Below are 14,546 nucleotides of genomic sequence, written 5' to 3' on the forward strand. Positions count from 1 at the left end.
CTCTCGATATATACCCTAAAAATGAAATATCCAGTTACACGGTACAATTTGGAAAATCTATAGATCTAAGGGGGTCGTGGGAAGTGGGGTTGGCGGAAATACAGTATCCTTACACTTGGGCTGTTTTACAAGATAAGGATGCCACCTTCGCCATTTTTGATGATGTTAAAAAGAGTCAATGGACATTCACGATACAAGGAGTTTATTATGACAATGTGGATAAAATATTAGATGAGATGCATAAACAGTTCTCAGAAGGCACCCCCAACATCAAGCTATATTACAACCCTATTAAAAACAGAGTGTACAAGGTGTCAAAACCAGGTATTAGCATTCAAACCAGGGGCCAACTGGGGCGTATATTAGGGTTCTATTCTGACACAGAGAGCAGGTTCTCAGAAGTGGTGTGGCGGCTTCTACACTCTTTATGTGTATACGGATATCATAACCCACCAGAGGGTTGGGGATAGTTATGTCCCCCTTTTGAGAAATGTACTTATTAAAGGTAAAAGCAATGACATGGTCACAATTACTTATGACAAACCACACTACGTACCAGTCTCAAAGACCCACTTTGACAACATCACGATCAAAGTAAAATCGGATCAGAATATCAACGTACCCTTCCGCTTCGGTAAAGTTAATGTCAAACTACATTTTCGACCCCTGAAACAGTGTGTACATTATTAAAATGGCTACCTCGAGGGGTTATGTAGATCCTAGCGCCTATGTGGATTATTACAAGATGCAAGATGGAACGGCTTGCCCGGTTTTGTAGGAGCCCCCACAATGTATGGCGTCAGTCTAGGAGGACTCTTTCGTGGTCTCTTTAGAATGGCCGTACCCCTGCTTAAGAGAGGCTTTGCTATAGCCAGACCCCACTTGAAATCAGCGGCTAAAAATATTGTTAGTAACGTGTTCACCAATGTTATGAACCGGGCAGCTAGCCATGAGCATCAGGAGGGTTCGGGTCTCATGGTAATGGCGAGGAGGGGGGGTAAAAGAAGAAACAGCATGTGTCCACCAGGGCGACGAAGATCCGTGGCTAACAAAAAACGAGGAATCTCTCATTCTTCAACATATCGTGGAAACACTCGGAGAAGGAAGCAGCACAAGAAAAAACCTGCAAAAAGAAAGTCTCAAAGAAAGAAAAATAGAGCCTCAGGATACATCTTTTAAACATGTCTTTTGTCCACAGTCTATCGGAAGAATGCGTCAAATCAGAACTGGATCTGTTTACAGTTCCATACACTCAAACGAGTATAGATAAGATCATATATGTAAAGATTCCCCCTCTTTCTGCAATTTCAGACACGGCCTCTCTGGAGTTTTTTAAAGCTGGCAATGGCGAGGATTATATTGATTTGAATAACACATTTATTTTAATGAACTGTAAAGTGACTGATTAGGATGGCGATGCAATCGAGAAGACGGCCAACGCTGGGGTCATCAATTACCCGGTGGCCACCATGTTTTCACAGGTGGATGTGACCCTGGGAGATCGGCTCATTAGTCAAAGCAGCAATACTTACCCCTATAGAGCCATGATGGAGTGTAAACTTAATTATAGTGAGGAGACCCTAAGCAAACAGTTCAGCCCCGGCCTTTTCTTCAAAGACATCCCGGAAGCTATGGACGACAAGGATCCAGAGGGACTCAATAAGGGTTTGCAAAAAAGAACGGCCTCTTCAACAGAAGGGAGGACCTTTGAGCTAATGGGGCATATCCATGCAGACATATTTTTCCAAGAAAAACTCATGCTCAACGGGGTAGACATAAAAATTAAAATGATCCGTAGTAAAAGTGCTTTTTGTCTGATGACCCCTGATACTGAAAAATATAAACTGAGCATATTATCGGCCTCGCTGTTTGTGAAAAAAGTGTCCGTCTCCCCGGCGGTTAAACTAGGACACGCGCAGGCGTTAAGTACCCGATCGAAAGAGTCTATATGAAAGTCCACAGTATCCCCGCAGGGACACGGGTGATGAACCAGGAAAATCTGTTTCTAGGACAGCTCCCAAAACAGGTTATTATAGGTCTCGTGGATAATGATGCATTTACCGGGGTTTACAACAAGAACCCCTTTAACTTTAAACATTATAACGTGGAATTTATAGTATTGTACGTCGATGGTGTGCAGGTTCCATCCAGACCTTTTCAACCTGACTTTGAAAACGGCAATGCGGTTCGTGAATATTACAGTCTAGTACTGGCTAAGGGTCGCCATCTCAAGGATCAAACTCTGCTGATCGATCGCCGGGAATACTGCAGCGGTTACACCCTGTACGGTTTCAACCTGACCCCTGACGAAGAGTGTGGACAACATTTTTCACTGATGAAGACGGGCAATATGCGTTTGGAGATGCGTTTCAAGCAGCCTCTACCACGCACTGTAAATATGGTCGTGTATGCTGTGTTTGACAACATTATTGAGGTGCATCAGAGGAGAAACGTTCTGTATGATTATTATTAAAATGAACACCAGAGAGCTCAACCACATCATGAATGCCCTGGCCGGCTCACGGAAACTGTTTCAAGGAGTCTACGCCTGCGATCAGCTGCCTAAATTTAAGATCAAGAATTTACCTGCAATGTACATAATCAACACACACCCTAAAAATATGCCCGGAGAACATTGGCTGGTTATTTATCTAAGGGAGGACCAACGTGGTGAATTTTTTGATTCCTATGGAAACCCCCCAGATTTCAGACCTTTCCCTCGGAAGATCAATAACTTTCTGCTCAACAACTGTCAAGAAAGCATTTACAGCTGTCGTCAAGTACAAAGTCTTCAGACCTTCACTTGTGGTCAACACTGTGTGTTTTTCTTATATCATAGATCTAAAGGAAGGTCATACCCCGATATTATGGCCTTGTACAGTGAGGATTTAGGCCAAAATGATAAAAAAGTGGCAGAGTTTGTCAGGACACTGTGGACCCCCCCTTATAACACAATGACTTACGACCCTAGCCAGCCATGTATACAGATGGGGTGTTCTTGTGAGGATTTTAATAGATGTCATGCGTGTTAAGGTGAAAAAATAATGAAAACAGCCTTTTAATCATTAGTTTTGTTTTTATTCAACACAATTCTTATACAAAGCAGGGGTTATGTTATAAATAAATGTACAACATTTGAAAATAAAAAAAATAAAATAAAAAATTGTTTGTCGGGTCATTATTTACAGGGGAGACAAATAAAAACATGAGATTAATAAGCTTCCCAACGATGGATAGATCCTGAGGATGGTCGCTCAGCACGGTCAGAGTAATGAGATATCGGAGTCAGATCAGGCTCCACCTCTTTACACAGACGGATTTTTTGTCGCGTTTCCTGGTTAGGAACTGTGGATTGGGGCATGTTCAGACAGGCCATCGCCTGTAGGAAAGCATTCCAGCCTACAGGTCGGCGACTATCGGGTACCTTATTAGTGCTAGTGACACTCTTCAACAAATCAAACATGTGTGAACCTTTGATCAGTTGTCCTTTAAAAACAAATTCACCCTGTTCATTCCAAGCCGTTACCCGCGGTTTCTGAACCATTTTGTGCAGGATATATTCTGCATGTCTTTTGCTTCTGGCCGGCATGTTTCTCAAAACATCCGTTACAACATCTCCCTCTGAACTCTCAACAGGTTCGGTCACCGCAACATCTTTATCAACCGTACCCCCCGCATCAGCCCCAGAACCATTTTCTTGAGAGGCCATGGTTAAAGTTAAAATGTTTTGATCTTTTTCACCCTGTCTAACCAGACGGAGGTAGCGCTGTAACGTGTTGGTATACAACTGGGCTTTGGAATACTGATTTAAATCGGCCCTGGCCTGTATAGCTTTCATTTCAGAGTCCAGGTTGTTTTCGGCCGTTTGTCTAATGGGCTCTGGCCCGACAACATTTTTTCTCAGTTTCTCAAGCTGCTCCTGAGGGATCAAAAACATTTTCTGAGCATATTCCATTATTAACCCACTCTGGAAGCTAGAAGACTGGTTAGGAAAGGCACGGCTATGCTCAACAGCGGTCCTATAAAACCCCCGGTTTGATTAATCTTCTTTCTTTTTCTTTTAATAGAATACTTCTTATTAGCGATGATCTTGATAACCGCTTTTTGTTTTTTGAGTTTAGAATGTTGAGAAGGGGTTAGGGGTATATTACCGCGTAAGATGTTAAAAGCTATTTCACACAGGGTCTCGATCAAATCCGAGGGGGCCCCTGCCAGCACAGCTTTCCTATGGCGCGGGCTCCCCTCAAATAACATTTGCAAAAGCGGCAGATTTCTTTTAATCCGAACAGACATTCTTATTTATTTCCTTTTCTTTAGCACATACACTGCCGGCCAATCGGGCGGGCACAAACCTGTTCTGAGGCGAAAGTCTTCTGGGGTTTGTGCTTTTAAGTCCGCAATCAAGTACCCGTAGGGTTTTTTGGTGGCATCCTCAAATGCCTCCAAAAAGAACTTGGTCTGGTTAGGGTACATTTGACGAGCCAAGACGGTGACCTGTAGTTTATCTCTGGGGTTTTTAAAAAGAATTATATAATTGGCATTTAAATTAATAGTGCGGCTTTTTTTACCTTGAAAAAATAGATTTTGAACTAAATAAATAATACTTAAATTCCTATGATGAGTGTACTTTGTGAAAGCTTTTTCCACTTCACTGTTGTCACCGGCCTGCTCCATCAGGTCATCAAGGATCACTAGATTAGTTTGACCGGGCGGGAACAAGTCATCGTCACACAACGAGGCGGGGAGACCTTGCACAAATTTCAGATTATTTTTTTTCGAAGCCAAATCATCGTAGAGAGGTTGCCAGCAAGAGTAACACCACACTATGTTGTCAAGAGCTTGGGACACGGTTGCGTCCACATCTTCTATGATGTTCTTTATAAGATAGCTCTTCCCCGAATTGGAGGGACCGGCTATAATACAGGAGAAAGGGTGTTGAAGTCTGTTATCAAAACCACCGCTAATATCCATAAGGCAGAGTGGTATAATCAGTCTTCAAGACTCTTTTATTGTACACCACCCTGAACCGTTTGTTTAGTGATCTATTTTCCAACGTGTACCCCTTTTTATTGCGATAGATCTGATTTCCGGCTGTAATAATCTCACGAGGAGGCGCGTCTTTCTCGGTTACAAAACTTTCTACCAGGGTCGTCAGAGACTTGATGTTAATGAGCTTGTTGTTACAATGTTTCAGAGTGAAACCCTTAACTTTCATACAGGTCTTACCCGCAGCCGTTCTGTATGCGTAAGTCTTAGGACCCCCTGAAACAAACTCCACTATGTGGTCCTGAGGATCTAGTTCGCTCGTTAACTCCCCAAGGTAGTCCCCGAGGGGAGGGACCCAATCCCCTGGCCTGGTGACAAAGATTACAGAGTCAGTATCATGATAGAGCGTGCGTTCCTGCAACTGATCCATTAAGTTGTACAGTTCAAGCCGGGCGTAAGCCGTGGTAAAAACCGCTATGAAAACATTAACGTTCCCCTGTTTGGTGGGGAAATCTTTAGGGGCCCTCCACTGGACCTGTGCCACGTGGTCATTTAAGAATTGAAAGTGTGATACTGCATGTTGTTTGGAAAACATAAATTCTATAAACTGTTCAGGGGTTTTAATCATGGTTGTGTTTAGACGGTAATTTCTTTCCCCAAACTTACCCCACAGACTGTTTAAAATCAGTTTGGACATTTGTCTCTTGGCGGGGTTTACAGTTATGTTCCCCGGCTCTAGACGGATCCCTTCCTTTTCAAAATATTGCTGAACGTATCGCTCTTTGGCCGCGGAGTCAACACACCATGAGGGATAGCCCGATGCCTCCTGTTTCCCTTTCAGATGGGTCATAATGTAATCAGCAAAAAGAGTATCAGGTTTTTCAGAAAAATGCCAAACCTCATACACCTTACCGACTCTGTAACCTTTCTCCACCGCCTTGTCAAGCTCAATGCTACACCAGACACCCGTCAGCGCTCTCTCTTCATCACTGTGCAGACAAGAGGTAGTTTGATTTTCAGTTTCCACACACGTTCTACACAGAGGGAACATCAATTTTCCCGAACACCTGTAAGGCAACACGGGTAAGAACAGCTCACGAGGAGGGTACATGGTGACTTTGATCAAACCAAAGAAATGTCCGATTTTGAGAAAGTCACGATAAACAATGGTTGGACGCCCCACCGGGTACATTTTGGTCTTGTTGACATAAGGGTACAGACTGGTGAAATCATAGTAATCTACTCTCTCACCCTCCTTTACCTCATAATGTAAACAGAGGGCGTTGGTACGACCCCCAAATAACGCATCCCGGGGCTCTAGACGTTCAGGAAAGTCCAAGGTTTCCATAAACCATTGTACCCCCGCATCCTGTTGCTTCAGGGTCGTCCACTCGTGTTCCCAAATCACCAGCACGTTCAAACCATAGGTGTTTTTTAAAGTTTCAATTCGTTCCTGGAAATCATAGTACATATCACCGCAGAGTTTTTGTGTTACGGGGTTAAAGGTGTTTGGGTCGAAGCACTGAGGACAGCCATGGTAAATACAACCAGCAAACTCATAAGCGGTACGCCGCCCGGACACGTCGCTAAAACCGTCTAAGTAGTAAGGCCCCATTTTGACTTTCCCTTGATTTAAAGCATGTCTGATGAAGATGTTATCCCGGGCACTCAGGTATTCCAGCCACTGTATGGAGACAGTCGAAAAGTTCTTTTGTCTAGCACGATAGTTGTCAGAAGTGGTGACCGCTATAGTGTTTTTCTGCAAGAAATTGGACCGATACATTTTCATGCAGAGAGACGCTATGGTCACACTTTGCAAAGGGTCGAGACCCGATGTGTTGATAACCTCGGCGCAGAAACGCACACAGGCTTCTTTAAGGATCACCACATCATTTTTACAATAAGCGGCCATCTCTTCTCGGTATTGTACCATTTAAAGAATTCGTCCCTCTCATGAGACATCATAGTATCAACCCCATAATAAGAGGCGGGCGGGTAGGACCCTCGATAATTTTGAGTGTCCTTAGTATTAAAAAAATGGCAGAACCAACCTTTCTTCTGAGCCTCAAAACCCAGAGCCTTAGGCAAAGCGCTCAATTTCATGGGGAGGAAATTTAACGAGTCTATGTAACGTTAGTTGAAAGCTTCGTCGGTGAAACACATGATCTTGCTACCCTGAGCTATTATTTTTGGGGTCACCCCATTTTCCACCAGATACTTCATCAAAATGTAAGAATCATAACCCTTAGCATTGTGGGCAATAAATGTGTAATTGAGGTATTTTGGACCGCGATACCGCGTAATGATTTCCCTGACACAACTCTCACCGCTAGCTGACCACTCACGATCCAACATGTCAATACAGTGTATATAATTAGCAACGTGGACCCCGTTTTCTTGCCGGCATTCAAAAGCAAAAAAGACATACCGGTTGTGCGGCGGCTCCTTTTTAACCGGCTGAATAAAGCACTGGTGTTCGGACCCCGGGGTTAAATCAGCATTACAGATCCTGCATCTCGGCTCCAGACATTTGTGTGGTTTAACCTCATGAAAACGGTACTGGAGGCAACACTGCGGGCAATATTTAGTTTGATCACAATAACTCAGTTTTTTAACCCCCTCAGCAGCGGCCCTCTGTACCTTATGCTCGGAAAAACAGAACGCAGAGAGACAAATCCTTAAGCAATCTTTTCATCGGATGGTAGGGGCCAAACCCTTACAACATTGGGGATTGAATCAGACGTTACAGTAACCGTCACAGCGGTGCTTAAGCTTATCATTGAAGGCCTTATAACACCAATGACAAACATACGAACAACCCAAAAAAGCCGTCAAACTCTTTATTCCAAAGTAATGACTATCACTTAGGAAGAGAAACAGTGTCTGTGTATGGGTTTCAGGATGTGTCTGAAATTTCACAAATACTTCCTTTACCTCACAACGGTACCACACAACAATTTTTAAAGACAACAACTCCTCAAACTTGGTGATGTCTGAAAAGGCAACCATCTGTTGAGAGTTTAAGCCGGCCCTCTGATGAAGCATTAAAGCCTCTTGCAGAGCTTGGGGTTCAGGCATGTCGGGGGTGAGTAGTTTTATTAAACTGTAAGCAAAACAGAGCTTATTGTCCCCACTGGAACTCACCACTAATTGCCTGAGCTTGGTCCTAATTATGTCGTTCTTCAAGCATTTCGACAGTCATCTAAGCGCCCCACCCTCAGGGTTACGAACCACATTCATTACCAGAGACAGACTTTCATCAGCTAAGATGGCTGCGTTACTTTGCAATAACGCTTCGATTTTAGCCAGACGTCTAAATTATCTCCACTCAGCATTACAGATAGGTTGCTAAACAAATCATCCCCTCTGAGTTCTAACTGTACAACATCTCGAGGTCTGACCCTTTCAGCAACCTGTTCAAGCATTTTCTGCAAGGCCTCGTGTATGTTGACAAATATTTCTGCATAATTGTCACAATTTAAAAGTTCTGCAAAATTAAAACGCTGAATCATTTCAAAATTGTTATAGGCCGGTCTATCTATAATCACGGGATCACTGGTACTCTTGGACACATCATCATTTTGAACAAAGCCTTCACCCCCTACATTCTCACAGAGCATGTCCTCCACAGCCTTATCAGTCTCAGAACCCTCCACATTCCGAACACCCCCACTGCTGACATCTACAAAACCCCCTTTTTGAGGAGGCTCATTTAAAGCCTGTAAAAGTCCTTCAAAGATATCCAACCGGTTAATGTCAAGACCCTCCTCTATAGTGATGGCTGCTTCTGCCGCCATCCTGTGTTCTAATTGTCTCAAATCATTTATAATAGGGGCAGAATTTGGTCGGGGTAGCTCCTCCAAAGCCTCCACCATTTCAAACAAATCGGGGTGAACTAGGGGGTGAACCTCTATAAGCGCTACCGGTGGGAGGTGGTTATTTAGATCATTGACCATCTGTAACAGGTCGGGGTTCACCGGTAAGTCTGTTAATTCACATTCTATCGGTGGTAATTGGGGGTTATTTAAATCATTTATCATTTGTAATAGTTCCAGGTTCATTGGGACATCAGAGGAGTTCACAACAGGGCCGGGGATGTTCTCTCGGGAAGGTCTTTTTGGGGCCCTAGCTTGTTCATAATCCTTTAGTTTGTGAGTTCTTTTACCAAGTCAGGACATTTTTTAATTTATTTTTTATTTTTCCAACAACCCACAATAGTAAGGCGTTTTGTGTCTATTAAAACATTAAATACGGTACAATTCGTTAGTAAGGGTATTAATAAGGGTGTTTTGGCTCTCTATCAGCAGGTTTTGCCCCACTAACACAAGTCTTTGATTTTGTAACAAAGTATGTAGCAACTCATGCCGACCTTCAGGAAGTAGCTTCGGGGGCTGGTGGCCTGGCTCAGCTTCAAAGGATGGTCGCTCCGGTAAATCTCGGTCGAAGGAGGCAGGGAGCGAGCGTATACTCATGGACGGAGACCAAGAAGGCCTTTGCGGTGACACCCTGGCCAAGCGCGGGGTACTGTTCCGCGTTTCTGTAGCCAAGAAACGGGTCTGGGGGGACGATGTTGAAACCAGGCCGTCGTTGGGTGGTGTGTCAGCCCTGACTGACGGCGACCCCTGAGGTTGTTGGATGCCTGTATTTGTTCCGCCCGACAATGCGGCGGGCTGAATCTGGGGTGTTGAATTACCCCCAGAAGGCTGTGGCCTGAGTAGATGTTGGGGGGTCTCCAAGACCACCGTGGGGGATCCTATCGGTGATCTCACCGGGGAAGATGTTTGATCCCACTTAGACGGGGTAATTGTCCTCAATAGCTCATCCACAGAATGACTATCCCAAGAGTCTTGGGAAGAATAAAAATATACATTACATTTACATCTTTAAACGGTGACAGAAATCAAACTTAAAACAACATGTCCAGGACATTCAAAACCTTTAGCTTTTTTAAACCTTTGAAAATAGCCTTAGACATTCACTACAACGCCTTATTATTTACAGACAATATATTTATTAGGACTTGATAATAAATGTAAAACAGAGAAGCCGCTGTAAATAAACTGTTTCTTAAATGTTTCTTTAAAAACTGTAATATTGTTAATAAAACACACACACACACAACAACATTTCATTTTTAAACGAACCTTCCAAGTGTAAACGCTTCCTGATCCCGGGACTTCCTGTTTCACAAATGTTTTCACGATCTGTTTAAATATTAAATACAATGAACACCTTCAAGCCTTTTCCTACAACCACTTTAAAACAGAAGTATAATAGCGGGAGATAAGCCAAACAACTTACTAAACCCTTTCGGACGTCTTTACTTCCTAACCAGACGGTACGGCAATCGGTCATTTCTAAACACGTTCCCCAGAAACAAGCATAGACCTGTCCGGACTTCTAAAGATCTTTCCCAGAACCCCCCGCCCTACAGGAAACGGTCACCCATCGCTTAAATATTAGCCATCAACGGGCAAACAAAGCCCTTTTAAAAACATTAAAGTTTGAAAGATCTTACTTACCTCCACAGAATAATCGTTTCTTATGTTTTTCGGCTGGTTTAGCTTTTTGCACCGCTGTGAAGGTAAGAGACATGTTTAACCTTTAACCACACCGCTTTATAAAAAGCTTTAACCTCTTACAGGCTGCAGACATATACTCACAGCTATCAGATACCGGGGCTAACGGCCTTTCAGATTCTTGAAAGGTTACGGTTCTCGAAGGTAAAACGAAACAAGCCCTCGATGTGGAAGGCCTTTCGTTGTCTCGAACCACGTTTCTTAATACTGTTAGACAGGATAATTTTTTAAAATTAACAAAACTGGACTCAAACATCTTACAGAAACGTTATACAAACAAACAGGGGTTTAGTTCTTACCCGGTCGGCAGACAGCCTGTCTAGGGACAACCACTTCTCTTGGTCGATCCTCGGAGACATTAATCACAGGCCTTTCGATAGTTTCTGTGTAATTAAAGAGACCGGCATTAATATATATTAAAACGTTTTCATAACTCTAATGAGCCGCTTCAAAACCACACACACCCATGCATAAGAACCCATGAGCGCAAACACAAAAATCTTACCGTCGTTGTTCCAGATGATCTCCTCAGCGTTGGGAATTAACTCCTGTTGACTGGTTGAAAAATAATTTTACAGAACTTAAAACAGATGTTATAGCCTTATTTACAATACATGCACACAACACGCTCTGAGTCAATGAAAATAATCTGAAGACTTGCCTAAAAACTCGTTTAAATCGAATCGCTGATGTTGTTTCCGGACATTGTTGATCTTTAGTCTTAAATCGAAAGGTCAGTATGAGTCTGTCGAGCTGAAGACCAGACCTTCATACTTATACTGATGGCCACATGCCGGATCTGTTTGTAAGGCATTGTTCTGGTCTGGCCTTTGTGCCACCCTGTTACCAATTAACATATCAAAACCAACCAATAAAATGACACTGCATCAAATTTCAAATAGAAACCAAGATGGAGACGATCTCTCTCCTCTCTACTCTAAACTTTTATTAGAACCTTTTGGTCTCTCAAAAAAACATTTTTAAGCATCAAGACCTATAGTCAACAACCACTAAGAATATTTCAGGCCTTTATAAGCGCTAAAAAACAACCTGAGCCTAGAAAATAACTATAAAGATCAAAAATAACTAGCGCTTTTACAGTGATTTTTTTTTTTTTTTTATAGCGATGCTTTGTTTGGTATTAAACAAGTCACAAACTACTCAGAACAGCGTTTATCCCCGCAAAAGAGATATTTGGGTTTATTTTACAAAGCTTATAAATTATATAGGTTAAAAGTATTCTGAATGTTTTGATATCACACGCCATACCAACTGTTGTCTTCTACACCTTACGGTAGCAACAAATCTAACTACTGCTTTACTTTAACAATAATAATGACGGCGACCACGATGACAACAAGAACAACAACAACAAGAACAACAACAACAACATCATCATCATCATCATCATCAGATTTTAATTAAAAGTGGCTACACCAGCGTTTACAATTTCAACCTGTCGACGGACGGACGCTCTGAGTGCATCGATTGCGGGCACTCCAATGAAGAAAAGACACCCACCGCCTCCGGGGAACCACGAGGGCAAGCATGACGAAAAGGGCCAGCCCACAGTAGGCTGTTTCCGCCCGGTTTCGAACCGGGGACCTTTCGCGCGTTAGGCGAACGTGATAACCACTACACTACGGAAACTGACACCGCTGCCTCTTGCTTCAAATGGTTACCGTTAAAGCCTGCTGGTAAAACGGGCTCAGGTGTTTCAGGTCGGCTAGGCTGTGAGAAGTGCGGCGAAAGGATGCCATTTTCACAGACCTGTTTGGCATTGCTAAAGGGCACATCAGGACACTTCGGAAACTCTTTCAAAGGCAGGACGCCCTGCGCTCTGACAGTGCCTGCACTTAACCCAACAAGGTGATGCTGAATGGCTTGTTCAAACGGCTGGTGGTCTTCCGTCACCACCAGACTATGAGAGCTATACTGCGCCTTCAACTACATAAGAGTAGATAGTAGGGTTTTTTGGGCGCGGCCTATTTTGTTATGACGTATGCCCTAAGCTTATTAATATTCCTACGTCATAATTGGGGGGCGTGATTTTAGGTAGAGTTATTTCCTTAATTATTCCTACGTCATATCCGTCAGAAAGTGTGCACCCATAAAACCCTGAACAACAAGGCCACCCATAAATACCCCCACCCCTCTGAAGGCAACGCCCCGAAACTCTCCTCTCTATTTAAGAACCCGCGCTTCTTTTAGGCAATACCTCTTTAATTCTCAGCATCTGAAACATCCCGCTTCTTCAACATGTCCAGCGACATCAACATGAAACCCCGCAAGAAACAATCCCGGGCAAGGGTTCCTGTACTCACCAATTTGAAGATTGAACGCTCCTGGGTGTTGTTCTGGGGGGCTCGACGGGGTTACCGCTTTAAAAGGGATCCCAGCTATGTTGGAGTGGAGCTTTTTGCTTTGGGAGAGAAGGAGGGTACGTTGGAACCTTTTGAGACGGTAATTGAATACTCTTATGAGGACTGGTTGAAGGTGATGGCCTGGAGAGATCTGGGGCTTGTGGATAAGACTCTAGAAGGCTTGCAAGAGGGTCCAAGAGAATGCGAAATGGAGTCTCCGACTCAGGGTTTTGAAAGGTGTGAATGGGAAAGCTTGCAGAACTACGACAGACGACGTGTGGGGTTTTGGAGGGGGGTCTGACGGCTCAGGGGCTACTCTCTTCTAAGAGGGCGGTGTGTCGTGACGTAGTGAAGAGATAGGATAAAAGGTGCAACAATTCATTCATGGTTTAAAATTAAAGAGAATGTCTTACCCGAAAGCTGCGGACGTCGACAGGCTCTACAGGCCTCTTCAAACCCGGGATCACCCCTGGTTCTATTCCCCATATTTTGTATACACTCTGGAACCCTTTGACTGTGGTTACTCTCCAAGACCTCAGACCCCGGTCCCTCAGGACGAAACAACATGCGGTGCGATGGATGTCCAAATGAGTCTCGGGGATCCCCAGCCTCTGGAGCTCATGGAGGGCCTCGATTTTGCCGAACTGTCTACCGTCTGTGCGTCTCAGGAGGGGGTCAGTCCAATGGATGGAGAAACACAAACCACCAGGCGACCCAATGAGCATCGGACTGTCCCGGGGGCGTGATGAAGACGCAGGATTTATGCCCGGGGTATGTGACCAAGTAAGCAGAGTGGTTAAAAGCACCCTGGTGTATATTCTGAGTGCTCTCATCGACCGAGCTCTGAAAGAAGTCTGTCGGGGGTGTGAAGTGAATCACCCCAGTCAGTTGAGACACAGTTGTTTGTTTGAACCAGACCGTTACTATTTCCTGTTCTATTTCAATGTGTTTTACAGAAGACTGAACAAACCGTGGCTGAAACCGGCACTAATCAAGGCGCTCTCTTACTCCCACATACATGTCACTGTGGGACAAGTCCAGAAAATCATAGATGAGATTTTGCTGGAGCTGAAAAAGGAGCCGTTTATAATAGAGAAACTTGGGCAGCTGCTCAATGACCTGGATGAGCCGAGTAGAAAAACCGCTGGCAAGCTAAAAGCTTATTTCTTCCGTAAAGAAGTTAAAGCTGGGGGCAGCGACGAAGAATTCGACATCTACGCCACTGATTCAGACTCTGACCTGAACTAAGGGACTTTGAACATGGGGAATGTTCTGGACTGCTTCTGCAACTGGTTCTGTCATCAACACTCTGCAGCTAACCTGAGAGCGCTATTACACCATGTGCTTGACAGAAAAGTAGCCAACGCGAGCCTTTTCTCTACAGATTTAACCATCGATGAGGATCAACTTTCAAACCTGGAAAAGTGAATGGCTGCTGTAACAAAGACCGGGGGGTACGAACACTGGGATGAAGGGCTCAAGGGGGCCAAGAATGATATTAGGCCATTTCATCAACATCTGTATGACCTTTTACTGAGCATGTTTAATACACCTCTGTTTAATTTTAAAATAGGTCATAATGTTGTTTTATTTACATATGTAACTGAGGTGTGTGCCT

At 43.8% G+C, this 14,546-nt stretch overlaps 1 non-coding gene across 1 annotated transcript; it reads right to left on the bottom strand.

The window, feature by feature from the left end:
* Window positions 1-12,142: 12,142 nt before the first annotated feature.
* trnav-aac (transfer RNA valine (anticodon AAC)) lies at window positions 12,143-12,215 on the bottom strand. Its single transcript has one exon. It is a non-coding gene; the product is annotated as a tRNA-Val (tRNA).
* Between the last annotated feature and the right edge of the window lie 2,331 nt (window positions 12,216-14,546).

The sequence above is a fragment of the Amia ocellicauda genome, assembly GCF_036373705.1.
Source record: "Amia ocellicauda isolate fAmiCal2 chromosome 11 unlocalized genomic scaffold, fAmiCal2.hap1 SUPER_11_unloc_2, whole genome shotgun sequence".
NCBI classification, from domain to species: Eukaryota; Metazoa; Chordata; class Actinopteri; order Amiiformes; family Amiidae; genus Amia; species Amia ocellicauda.